This window comes from Podarcis vaucheri (genome assembly GCF_965113315.1).
Source record: "Podarcis vaucheri genome assembly, chromosome: 1".
Classification (NCBI taxonomy): Eukaryota; Metazoa; Chordata; class Lepidosauria; order Squamata; family Lacertidae; genus Podarcis; species Podarcis vaucheri.
This window is the reverse complement of record NC_138759.1, coordinates 55,108,481-55,121,879: the sequence shown is the minus strand read 5'-3', so window position 1 is coordinate 55,121,879 and position 13,399 is coordinate 55,108,481. Positions and strand designations below refer to the sequence as shown.

Genomic DNA, 13,399 nt, shown 5'->3' with positions numbered 1-13,399 from the left:
TATGGAAAAGGGTGGGATGGGGAGAGAAAGTATAAAGGTAAAGGGACCCCTGACCATTAGGTCCAGTCGTGGCCGACTCTGGGTTTGCGGTGCTCATCTTGCTTTATTGGCCGAGGGAGCCAGTGTACAGCTTCTGGGTCATGTGGCCAGCATGACTAAGCCACTTCTGGTGAACCAGAACAGCGCACGGAAACGGCGTTTACCTTCCCGCCGGAGCAGTACCTATTTATCTACTTGCACTTTTGACGTGCTTTTGAACTGCTAGGTTGGCAGGAGCAGGGTGAGGAACAGGAGCTCACCCTGTCACGGGGATTCGAACCACCGACCTTCTGTTTGGCAAGTCCTAGGCTCTGTGGTTTAATCCACAGCACCACCCATATCCCTAGGAGAGAGTATGTTGTTGTTTAGTCGTGTCCAACTCTTCATGACCCCATGGACCAGAGCACGCCAGGCACTCCTGTCTTCCACTGCCTCCTGCAGTTTGGTCAAACTCATGCTGGTAGCTTTGAGAACACTGTCCAGCCATCTCGTCGTCTGTCGTCCCCTTCTCCTTGTGCCCTCAATCTTTCCCAACATCAGGGTCTTTTCCAGGCAGTCTTCTCTTCTCATGAGGTGGCCAAAGTATTGGAGCCTCAGCTTCACGATCTGTCCTTCCAGTGAGCACTCAGGGCTGATTTCCTTAAGAATGGAGAGATTTGATCTTCTTGCAGCCCATGGGACTCTCAAGAGTCTCCTCCAGCACCATAATTCAAAAGCATCAATTCTTCGGCGATCAGCCTTCTTTATGGTCCAGCTCTCACTTCCATACATCACTCCTGGGAAAACCATAGCTTTAACTATACGGACATATAAGGAGACAGTATAGCCCTCTTCAAATACCTGAAAGGCTGTGATGTAGAAGGCAAATACCCCCCCCCCCACTGTCCAGACAGGGAGTCTGGAGTAACCTCTCTGTTGCCATCCTTGTAGAACTTATTCTCACATATTCTGTTGTTTACATAGGTGGGGTAGTAGAGCAGCTGAGAGAATAATGGAGGATTCTGCAATTAGTTAAAATATTTGTTACAAGCCTAAGTATTAGTTTTGTAATGTTTTTCTTACAAAGCTTATATTGCAAGAACTTAGCACTATTTCCTCTGACTTGTGCAATCTATAAATACATATTGGAAATGGAATTTTATTCTTCATATTAGAACTTAAAAAATAACAAACTTATAAAAACAAGTGTTAGGGTTGCCACGTTGTACCTATACAGTGGAACCTTGTGTTACATACACTTCAGGTTACATACACTTCGGGTTAGAGACTCCGCTAACCAAGAGATAGTACCTCGGGTTAAGAACTTTGCTTCAGGATGAGAACAGAAATCGTGCTCCGGCGGCAGCGGGAGGCCCCATTAGCTAAAGTGGTGCTTCAAGTTAAGAACAGTTTCACGTTAAGAACGGACCTCCAGAACGAAGTAAGTACTTAACCCGAGGTACCACTGTACAGTGGTGCCTCGCAAGATGAAAATAATCCGTTCTGCGAGTCTCTTCGTCTAGCGGTTTTTTTGTCTTGCGAAGCAACCCTATTAGCGGATTAGCGCTATTAGCGGTTTAGCGGCTATTAAAGGCTTAGTGGCTAAAAGGCTATTAGCGGCTTAGAAAAAGGGGGGAAGCGAAAAGAATCGCAAGACTTGCAAGACGTTTTCGTCTTGCGAAGATGCTCATAGGGAAATTCGTCTTGCGAAGCGCATCGAAAAACGGAAAACCCTTTCGTCTAGCGGGTTTTTCGTCTTGCGAGGCATTCGTCTTGCGAGGCACCACTGTATCTTGAAAAATCCAGAAGCAGCAAGAAAGTTGCAGCTGCTGTGGCACGTTGTGTCTTTATTAATCACTTTGCCCTGTATCTTTTGTAGGAATCAGAAGTTGAGTGTCTCCCCCCCCAAAAAAAAAGAAACACATGGTGAGCAAGGGGACTGGTTGCAATATAGGCACAATCCATGTGAACTCTCCCTTATAACCTAATGGTATGGGATCAGTTGAGTGTACAAGACCCCACCTAGTGCAAATCCTGGATGTGATTCTTTGTGAAAATGCTGGAAGAAGCCACACAGACACAACTGAGATAGAGATGTAGGATGGACCAGCAGGCCTGACACTTCCATGTCTCACAGTGCGGGTGAATTTTCCCAGATGCCTTTCACCCTCATCCATACACACACTTTTTGTTTGATAGTTATTAATAATCAATACTTACAATATTATTCTGCTCTTCCATTGGAGTCTTTAAGAGTGGCTTAGCACTTAAGAGGATAAAAGCATAAAACCAGATAATTAAGGGCTGCTTCGGCATAATCTAAGTAAACAAAAACAAACAACCAAAATCAGAAAAACGCAAAACAAAAATTTTGGGTTAATTTAAGCTATTTGCCTTGCAGTGAAAACACATCATAACTGAGGACAGTCAGATCTCCCTGGGGAAGAACATTCCTCAGTAGGTATGCACAACAGACATTCCCTTTTGTGATCACCACTCACCTCAGAAGGCAGGGAGAAGCCTCAAAGGGCCTACAGAGATGGCGTTTAGATTGGCAAGTTCATGTGAGGGAGGCAGTCCTCCAAGTATCTGGATCTTAAGCCATTTAAGCTTTAAATATGAGAACCAGCTCGTTGACTTGTGTCTGTAAATGGAATAGTAACCAGTGAAGTTTCATAGTTTTGAGAAGGATTCCATTTGATGAATCCCAGTTAGAAATCTAGCTGCTGTTTGTTGTTCCAGTTGAAGTTCCCTTGTAGTCTTCAAATGCACACTGGCTCATTACAGTAGTCTAAATGGATTGCCACTAGTACATGAATAACTGGCAAAACTTTCTCTATGGGGTTGGAACTAGTGCAACAGCTGTTGTTGGTGGAACATAATTTCAATGACAGAATCCACTTGGGCTTCTACAGATGCGGCCAGCTCTAACAGCACCCTCAAGCTCCAGCCTGACCCTTAGAGGAGAGCAAGTAGGAAAAATAGTTATCCTATTTATTGCATAAGTGCAGGGTCCCCAAACTAAGGCCCGCGGGCCGGATAAGGCCCGAGGGACTCGTTAATCTGGTACTGCGCTGCGTGGCTCCCCACTTCCGGGTCAGAGGAGCACCAGAAATAGCTTGTGCGCATGTGCAAGCGTTATTTGCGCATGCGCAAGCGTTATTTCCGGTGCACATCCAGGTCGGAGGAGGCCTGTGCACAAGCTATTTCTGGTGCTTCTCCGACCCGGAAGTGCTCCAGAAATAGTGTGTGTGCACGCGTATGGGCACGCACTCCTCCGGCCCACCGTGCGTCCGGCGCTGGAGACACCAGCCTGAGGCACTGTAAGTTTGCTGACTCCTACATAAGTGTTCTGTAAGGATTGGTAGTTCATCATGTACCATCCTTTCTGGGGGTATTTGGCCCCCTTTGAAACCCTCAAGGCAGATTCCATGCTTTCCATTGTGCTGCTAAAGAAAGGAGAGGAGACAATGAAGGAAGGGATGCAGGGACTTACTTCAACACTTAAATTTCAGTCCTTGGACCACCTAGTGAACTTGTACTTACTGGTCCCCCCCCCCTTTTATTAAGAATCTTGGACAGCTTTTTAAAAATAATAACATAAACCATCCATTCTGGTTTTGCTGGGACAGACCTGACTTGGTATTTGGCACATGCAAAAGTGAGCAAATTGTTGCTCAGCTCCTTCTTTAGTCAGAAGGAAGTTTCTTGGTGAAGTTAGAAGTGTTTACCTTTACATTGCATGTTCTCATAATTGTTGTTGCCCTTTTCTTAACCAGAAGGAACAATGATTTTTTTAAGCTGTCCAGTAAACGCAGATCTGATGCATATAAGCCATACAATTAACAGAGATCCTGTGCAAATTTTAAAGCATGTAAAATGTTGAGTTATATGCAGTTGCTTCTTACTTAACTGTTCAAGTAAACCCCTCTGGCAGTTTTCTAAAGGAACTTGAAGAGTGAGTAATGTAATGAAGAAGTTGCTTCATGGTCATGTTTGTTGGGAAAACATTTTGGTTTGAAATTGATTGTGCCTTTGAGAGTGTTTTAGCTGTAGAATGAAGTTTTTTATATATTGCTACACAGCATCCTCTGTTGGCTAACTTGTGAATCGACCTCCCTATTTTTATGCCTACAACTGTAGCATTCCTTTAAAAATACAGCATTCTCTTCAGTTATGTAATTGCTGTACTGCCAAACAGTTCAACACAACATTGAAGGCTGGTATGTGTACATTGAAGGCTGGTACATTAGAGGTTCCTCTAACGTGGGACCCTCCGCTGAACAATGTTGATGCATTAGTTTAAAATGTATTGTAATAAACATCTATGCTGCTCCTTGATTGTGTTTCCACTGGTGTCTGAACTAAATTAACCCTATTTGGCTCGTATATAATTTCAGATTTACTCAGATCTTGAATGGACTTCCTTGACGGAGAGTCAGGCACTCCACCTATAGAAGGAAATACTTTGGGTGAGGTAGCTTTCTTTGTCAAGAGTTATTGCACATGCAGGCAAAGATATCAACAAAGTTCTCCTGAGGCAGGCTCATAGAAGACCATCTCAAGCAAGAAGCAAGCTTTCAAATCCCCGAGTCCTCTTAGAGCTTGGTTTTTGATCTGAGTTGGAAAGCATTCCCAACTATTCCTGTTCATCCCTTAATATCTGTGAAATGCCTCCCAAAGTGGTTTACAACCATATTAAATTTCCCATTAAAAATATCATCAAACCATTGACATTTTTTTAAAATGATATTTATTGAAATTTTACAGACAATAAAAAATTACAGAATTAAAAAGAAAAAGAAAAAACAACAATACAAAAATACAAAGACACAATATACATAAAAAGTAAAAAACAATTAAAAACAAATCAATATTTTCATGTCTTATATTTCATTTACTTGTTTCCTGACCTCCTCACACCTCCCTTTTTTGTATTCCAGTTCACATGGTTAATTCAGCAAATCCCTTCCCTCTTTGTTTTTATCTTAATTCTATATCTTAACATATTATAACTTCGTATCTTCATCTAGCTATCAATCCATTTTTACATATTCTTTTTAACCTTATTGCTAAAGCCGTTTTATTTCAATCCAGCATCATTTTAACATTCATTAATTTTACAATATTTCTGCAAATAGTCTTTAAATTTCTTCCAATCTTCTTCCACCAACTCTTCTCCCTGGTCTCGGATTCTGCCAGACATTTCAGCCAGTTCCATGTAATCTATCACTTTCATCTGCCACAAACCATTGACATTTAAAACATCCACGGTCCATCCAAATATAAAGCAGCATACCATAAAAGAAAAGAAATAATATAACAATGTAAAAACACAGCATACAACTTACAGATCCCAAAGGCCATGGTAAAAGAAGTCTTAAGCCCTGTTTGAAATTAATGAGGGATGGGGCTTGGGTGATACCACTTGGATTTAATTCTGAAAATGTCCTCTTGCATGTTTGTGCTAACCTAATTATTTTTGCACTCCCCAGCTAGTTTGGGGCAAGGAGATAGGGGTTAGCCATTTTAGCAGTGGGTGGCAGAGTCAGCAGGGCACCTCAGCCAGTTGCCACCAGAATGACAAGCCCTCCACACAGATGCAGGTATTGGTGCTCTTATGTGTGGGGAATATGTTGCATGATTTTGTTGAGACTTTGGTTTTCTAGCAGCTTTTGGAGTGAACAGTTAGTGGGTTGGTAACAAGCCAAGTTAAATGGAGTACGTGAGAAAGTCTGCTTGGAGATAAGGAAGCCTAGCAACAGGTGGTGATTGACTAAGTTCTTCCTTATAAGCAGAATGACAAAGCAGTTTTCTTATTGGAGTATTGGAGTGCTGAAGTTTGGAAAGAAATTTGAGTACCTCGGGTTAAGAACTTTGCTTCAGGATGTGAACAGAAATTGTGCGGCGGCAGCAGCAGGAGGCCCCATTAGCTAAAGTGGTACCTTAGGTTAAGAACAGTTTCAGGTTAAGAACGGACCTCCGGAACGAATTAAGTACTTAACCCGAGGTATCGCTGAAGGAACATGTTACCCAAACCTGACTATCCAGTTGTTACCCAAACCGGGCCCCCAATAAATTCTTTCCTCAAGGATTCATTAGCTAAAATGCATTAGCTTCACCACTGTATATGGTAACTTGTACAAAGCTGTGCTTTACTCTGCTGTATATAATAAAGCTAACTAAAAATCAAGTTACTAGTCAAGCGAGTTCCGTTCCTGTTCGTCGTCCTAGAATTGTACGATTTGGCAGCTGGTAGCTAGAGTTTTGGTTGAGATCCATCAACAGATTTTGCTGTCTAGTTTTCTGTATTTTGGCCTGTTATGTTTGTTAGTTCATGAAATCAGATGTAGTCAGTTTGAACTGTTTCTTGTATAGAAAGAAAAATTCAGTGTCTTATGTTAAGTTCATCTTCCGCCATAACTTGGACTACTTCATACCTTGTATACATGAGAAATACTCTCGTGTAGGCAATAAAATGCAGTTTATTGATTATTATTACTGCAGGGCCTGCAAGACAGAGCTGTTCCACCAGGCCTTTGGCCAAGGCACAGTCTGACCCACCCCCCTCTGTAATCTTCATAGAACTCTAACCCGATGGTTGCCATTAATTTGATTCTGAATTGATTCTACAATGTATTTTAATTAATTGACTGCGATTTTATGTACACTGTGCTATTTTTACCTGCTGTTAGCCGCTCTTTGGCTGGGGAGGGCGGGATACAAATAAAAATTTATTATTATTATTATTATTATTATTACATATGAAGCTATTCTATTATCACACCATTGGTCCATTTAGTCCAAGATTGTCTATTTTGAATGTCAGCAGCTCTTTGGGATCTTGGACAGAGGTCTCTTCCATCACCTATTTATTACCTGATGTTTTCAGTGAAGATTTGGGATTTGAACCTCAGACCTTCTTGATGCAAAGCATTTGCTCTTGCACTCCTCATGCTTGTAGATAACTGTATGTGGTAAACAACACATAGGGTTATGCATTGCTTCCTTTCCTATACAGAAATTTGATGTGCACATCCTTTAAGCTCCGGAAGCTATGTTTAAGCCAATTTAAGGGTTGCTTTCCCCACATTTCTGCTGTGGATCTTTTTTATCTTTTGGCACACCTTTCCTGCATGCTTTCAAACATGCAGTGTGAACCTCTGGAACTCATGATTGAGTAGGGCTCCTAATAGCGTATTTATAGTGTATTCGCTGACATGTGAATGTCTGTACAGAAAGGACACTGAATTGTGGAAACAGGGAAATAGATCTCTCTTTTAAGTTGTGAGGGAGACTGAATTATTGGTGTTGGGACACAACATATATTGTGTTTAACTTCTTCAGTAAACTGAACATTGTGAATGACCAGTCTTTGTATTCAGTTGCACCTTTCATCATCTTATGCTGTCACATGAATGTGCTGTGTTCCCAGTGAGCAGTGGGACTCAACTGCTTGTTTGGTGAATAGGTGTGACTGAACCCCAAAGGGGAGAAATGCCATGTGACAAGGACATGCTCAAAATCCATGTGTTCTTATCTGGGCTGAGGGATTGCTATGGTACTGAGCATAGCATTCTGATGCCTATATAGTGTCCTTTTTGTTCTTTCAGGGAAAATAAGATACATCAAACAAACTGTAACAGAAATGCTTAAAAAAGCTGGATAGTTACACTTCTGTAACTATTCTGTAACTAAAACAGCCTTCCTATTAATGCTCAGTATTGAATAGTATTTTAAGAAAGCATTTTGGCTTCCTTCATGGCATTTCGAAACAAAAGTAACTTACACTTACTCAGCCGCAAATGAACAATTGCAGAACTTCCTCCAAGAAATCTCAGATAAATCAAATAAGTATTTATTTATCCTAATGGTTAAGTTCAGACATAATGGCAAACCATGGTGTAGAAGCCTAGGCTAAATAGACTTTTATGTTCTCTATCTGGTGTTCTGCAGTTTCCCCTTCCTGATTTGCTATTTGGTTCATGATGGCAAATGGTGGTTTGCTGTGAACCAAGAGTGGAGAGAATCGTATCATGTGAGGGTAGGAGAAAGTATGAGAGGCCAGTGCTCATTCCAGGCTGTTTTTCATAACGCCAGTAGGTTGTTGGAATGGTACTAAGGAGATCTGACTTCAGATCTCGCTTAGCCATGTAGCTCACTAGATGTTTATTGTCTAATCCCTACCTTTCACACAGGTGTACATCACAAGTGACATCAGGTGTGGAGCAGGTTTGGGGAGATTAACATGTGGGCAAAACTGAGACGCAGCCTGGGCCAAATTTGACCCCCTGGCCAGAATTTCCCAACCCCTGATAAAAATAATGCGAGAGGGTAGAAATGTGAACCAAAATGAAGACATGTTAAATGTAAATATAATGTTTAGCATTCCACCATATTGAAATGTATATTTGATGAATATGCAAAGCAAATATATATATCAAGCAAAATAAGTGTGTGTGTGTGTGTGTGTGTGTGTGTGTGTGTCCAAGATGGAAGAGGAAATAAAACATGGAAATTTTAGTTTTCCCATTATACATACAATCAGCTTTAGTGTATCTCCTTTCTGACACCATAGTATAAAATAGAGAGGTGGCAAGTCATCTTTTAACGGGCTTATGTACTTTCTTATAAGGTGCTATAAGGTAGCTTTTCGGAAAGACTTTATGGATGTTACATCATTTTAGCTAAGAATAGATGTTGTGATGTGTAAAATGGCTTACTTGCATCCCAAATAGACATGATAGACAAAAATGGTTTTCATGGAGGTTGCAATAGGATACATTACATCTTAATTTTAAAATAATGAAAGCATTCTGTCATGAGTTGCAGATATTAAAAATTAAGGACATTGATCTGTTGCCTAGAGTGTAAAGAGAAATATTCCTTTACAGAAATGAGCATTTCTGCAGTCTACAAATTTGAAAGTAAATGCACATCATAAATCTAGATTTTTGTATGTTCCTCTTTCTTGCAAATAGAATGTTTTCAATAACCATTTCCCCTCTTCCTGCATTGTGAAATGGTGGCAGCATATCAGCAAGGAATTGCATTGGTATTCTAGAAGCATAGCCAAACCAGACAGGTCTGCAGCACACTGGTCTATTTTTAGACTTTAGGTTGCCATTTTTATCCTGTAAAAATATTCATCAGTGTCTGGGTGACAGGCCATCAGTTTTTGTAAATGTGGTAGAGACCACATTTCCCCTTCTACCTATCTTCTCTGTTTTATGCTTTGCAGTGTGTAGTTTGGAGTAGGGGGAGGTGGTTACTTTGGATTTCAATTCATGCATTAAACTCCTCAGTTCACAGATCTTTAACGTCATGCACTTCATTCATCTTTTTCTATACGCAGCTGCTTACGCATCTCTGCTTATTGTCTATTATGGCTGAACTGTTCTAGTGCACAAAAGTAAGCGCGCTGGGGGAAAATTAATGGATTTAGATGCCTTTCTATAATTTCCAATCTAGTCTCTCTCCTGACATTCTTTAACTGCAGCCACGAAGCACTAAATTTAAAACCACATTGGTACTGTGGGTAAGGTATTCTCTTTTTCTCAGAGCAAATACAGTAGTATGGGGAGATTCTCCTGAAATCAGTATGGGTTGGTGGGTTGTATTAGATTGGTTGTGCTTCAGCAATGAGTCCCAAGTTCCAGTTCCTGTTTGGGAATGAAAATTCTCAGTAGCCTTGAGCAAGTCATGCCCTCATTTTTTAAGTTGTTACAATCTTATTGACCTAATACACAAGTTGATTGTGCAGTTTAATGTATACTTAGCATGCAGAAAGATGTTTTCAGAGTGATTGATAACAATCCTCAGGGTATCCTTTGAGGAGATCTGCAACCAACAAAGGCAAGGTAGTCAAGACACACCTGATGCTTGCTTTGTGGTTTCTGTCCCTTCTCTGACAAAGGGCAGACAAAAAGTTATGTAGCATGTAATGTAGCTTGTAGAGCAATAAATCAGTCTTCATTTTTCCTCAAAAACCATACAAACAGATGTACATTGAAATGCATAGGTAGGTTGATTGAACCCCAACTCTAAGAACAGTGGGCAGTAATTTATAGAAATGTATTTTAATCACTTGCTGGATAAACGTAACTTAATAAATGAACATAATTGAGAGATGAGGTGACTTGCATTTTTATAGGCTTGTTATCTTGGCACACTGGAGTTTTACAATGGCCGGTCGTAGATACTGTGTCAGAAATTCTCAAATCTAGTCATGTTGCATGTTAAATATAACCCTAACCCCATTTGTATAGTACCAAAGAACCTCCTTAATACTTGTGTGTTCGTACAGTACTCATCTCATCATTTTGCATTTCTGCAGTATATTGTGACACACAGATAGAAAGACAATGCAACACTTGGGTACTGAACAAAGAATTGTAATAGTTGTAATACTTGGGAGTTGTACATGGGTACGGGCAGTTGTAATTAACTGGTGAACTCAGTCAAATTCAAAGACATAGTTCTGAATGTTTTTTAAAAAAAATATTTACTTCCTATGAAAAACTAAAAAAGAATCTTATTTAACTTCCTTTTGTTCATTTCTTGCCTTCGTGATAAGGAATCTCCAAATAAAATGTTTCCTGGATCATGCCAGAGTGATGCAGTAGCAAAAACAAACAAACAAAACCAACTAATGCTAGTTTAGGCCACATCAACAGAAGTATAGTGTCCAGATCAAGGGATATAATAGTACTGCTCTATTCTGTCAAACTCCCCCTAAAGTACTGCTTTCAGTTCCTGGGAACCACAATTAAGAAAGATATTGACAAGCTGTAGCGTGTGCAGAGGAGGGCAACCAAGATGATCAAGGGTCTGGAAAACAAGCCATATGAGGAATGGTTGAGGGAGTTGGGTATGTTTAGCCAGGAGAAGAGAAGAAAAGGGCTATCACATGGAAGATGAAGTAAGCTTGTGTTCTCCTGCTCTGGAGGGTAGGACTCAAACCAACGGCTTCAAGTTACAGTGGTACCTCTGGTTAAGAACTTAATTTGTTCTGGAGGTCCGTTCTAAACCTGAAACTGTTCTTAACCTGAAGCACCACTTTAGCTAATGGGGCCTCTTGCTGCTGCCGCCGCACGATTTCTGTTCTCATCCTGAAGCAAAGTTCTTAACCCGAGGTACTATTTCTGGGTTAGTGGAGTCTGTAACCTGAAGCGTCTGTAACCCGTGGTATCACTGTACAAGAAAGGAGATTCCAACTAAACACCCGTAAGAATTTTCTGACAGTAAGAGCTTTTTAACAGTGGACCAGACTCCCTTGGAAGGTGGTGGACTCTTCTTCCTTGGAGGTTTTTAAGCAGAGGTTGGATGACCATCTGTCATGGATGCTTTAGTTGAGATTCTTGCATTGTAGGGGGATTAGATGACCTTTGTGTCCCTTCCAATTCTACAATTCTCTGATCTTTCACCAAGGGACGTGTGTACATAAGAACCTCAGAGAAGCTCAGCTGGTTCAAATTAAAGACCAATCTCATTCAGCATCCTTTTCACCCTCTGGCCAATCAGGTGCCTGTGGAAAGCCTGTAAGCAGGACATGAGGATTACAGCATTAGCCCTCACTTTTTCTCCAGCAACTGGTCTTCAGAAGCATACTGCCTCAAATAATTGAGGTAGTAGCTGTAGATGACCAGTAGCCATGGATCCATGAATATGTTTAAACCCCTTTTAGAGCCCTCCAAGTTGGTGGTCATCACCTCATCTTGTGGTGGCAAATTCCACTCCTTAACACTGCTTTCTTCTTCTTTCCATAATTGACTCCCTTGGGAGGCTGTGGACTCTCCTTCATTAGAGGTTTTTAAGCAGAAGTTGGATGGCCATCTGCCATGGATGCTCTGGTTGAGATTCTTTCATTGCAGGGGATTGGATTAGATGACCCTCAGGATCTCTTCCAACTCTACGACTAACTCACAGCATTCCAACATGATTGTACATATTCTATCACTGTTCATATTTTTTAAAAAAACAGTGTGCTCCGAATCCAAAGAAAAGTGAGCATAAGGGTTCTCTTGCAAAGTTTCTCATGCGAAGAGTCCCCTTTCATTATAGTTCCCAGTGCCCCAACCCACACTATTCTAGACAGTTCCTGAACCTTCAGTGGCTTGCCACAAGATCTGACTTCCACATATTATCATGCCTATAATCTATCATATGAAATGCACTGTGGGTGCCAAAGAGAAGTGAGAATATGCAAAATCTGAACATTTGTGGTTGCAATTTGAGTGAGAAATAGGAGGTTTAGAAGCACACATTTGTCTCATTTTCTGCACCAGATTTTCCGTTCAGTAAATGTATTGTGTTGCTGCTGTCTTATTAACTTGCAGAGTCTGCATGCTTATCTTCTTTGTTCTTGTTAAAATATGAGCTGGCATGTGTTAGACTGCATTAGCGTTCACTTCTAGGGACTTCAGTGCCTTCTAAATTTGGCATTGCTAAGCTGGTGCCCTGTTTGCTTGAATCAATTGGGGTAGCTATTTTTAGCAACAAAGGGGAATTGAAATAGCAATTTTCTTTCCATGCAATAGATCCCAAGAGGAATACTGATGCAAGCTCTCTGTCATTGCATATACTCGCCCCTCCTCAAAAACCCTCAGACAAAAGGCAGCTGTCACAGTTTGCGGCAGTATTAATCTTTAATCAATTGAGTGTTTTCTGCATTCAGGTGTTCTGAGGGGAAAACGGGTCATGAGGAGAACCTGTCTGGAATAACTAAGCATTCTCTTTGGTGGGTAACGGCAGGGAATAGGCGGAGCAGCTAAAAATAGTATTTGCTTCAAGTGTTCCTCCAGTCTATTTTTGATACTTGATTTTGATAAGGTTGATTGGGCTCTTACTAAAAATAAGTTTCTTCCAGGCTAGCAACACATGCACACACACACACATAGTAAAATGTTTTTAACTAACACAAACTAAAATTCTTTAGTGGGCTGCAGATAATCTTGGAAGAAAGTGTTGGTCAGACGCCAGTGTTTATGTAATCTCTATTAAATGAGGCATTATTTGATGCCAACCAGGACTTGTCTCTATTCTTTCCAGTTTTCATTGTGTTGAAGGGCTAGTATGACTTGTTTGTCTTTCACAAGTTTCTTGTAATGTAGTGGAAATAGCAGCGCCCCCCCCCCCGTTTTACATAATTCACACCTATTCAGTGTTACCATTTTCTCTTACATGCCTTGAAGACTGTTTTGTTAACTCCTGCTAAAAGCTGCATTTAATATAGATTCTCATTAAGTAATATTGGAATATTACTTGCAGCTACTTCTAACTGAGAAGAGAAATGCTGATTTCCCACATTTGCAACATAATCTGTTAGTTATCTATTTATTAGCAGTTATTTCACAAGAAAGTGAGTGGAAGTATTGTTGAA

The 13,399-nt window shown here is 40.7% G+C and overlaps 1 protein-coding gene across 1 annotated transcript in view; it reads left to right on the top strand.

Moving 5' to 3' along the window:
- Positions 1-13,399, top strand: part of HSD17B12 (hydroxysteroid 17-beta dehydrogenase 12) — a 56,020-nt gene that overhangs the window by 6,278 nt on the left and 36,343 nt on the right. The gene's annotated exons all lie outside the window — the stretch shown is intronic.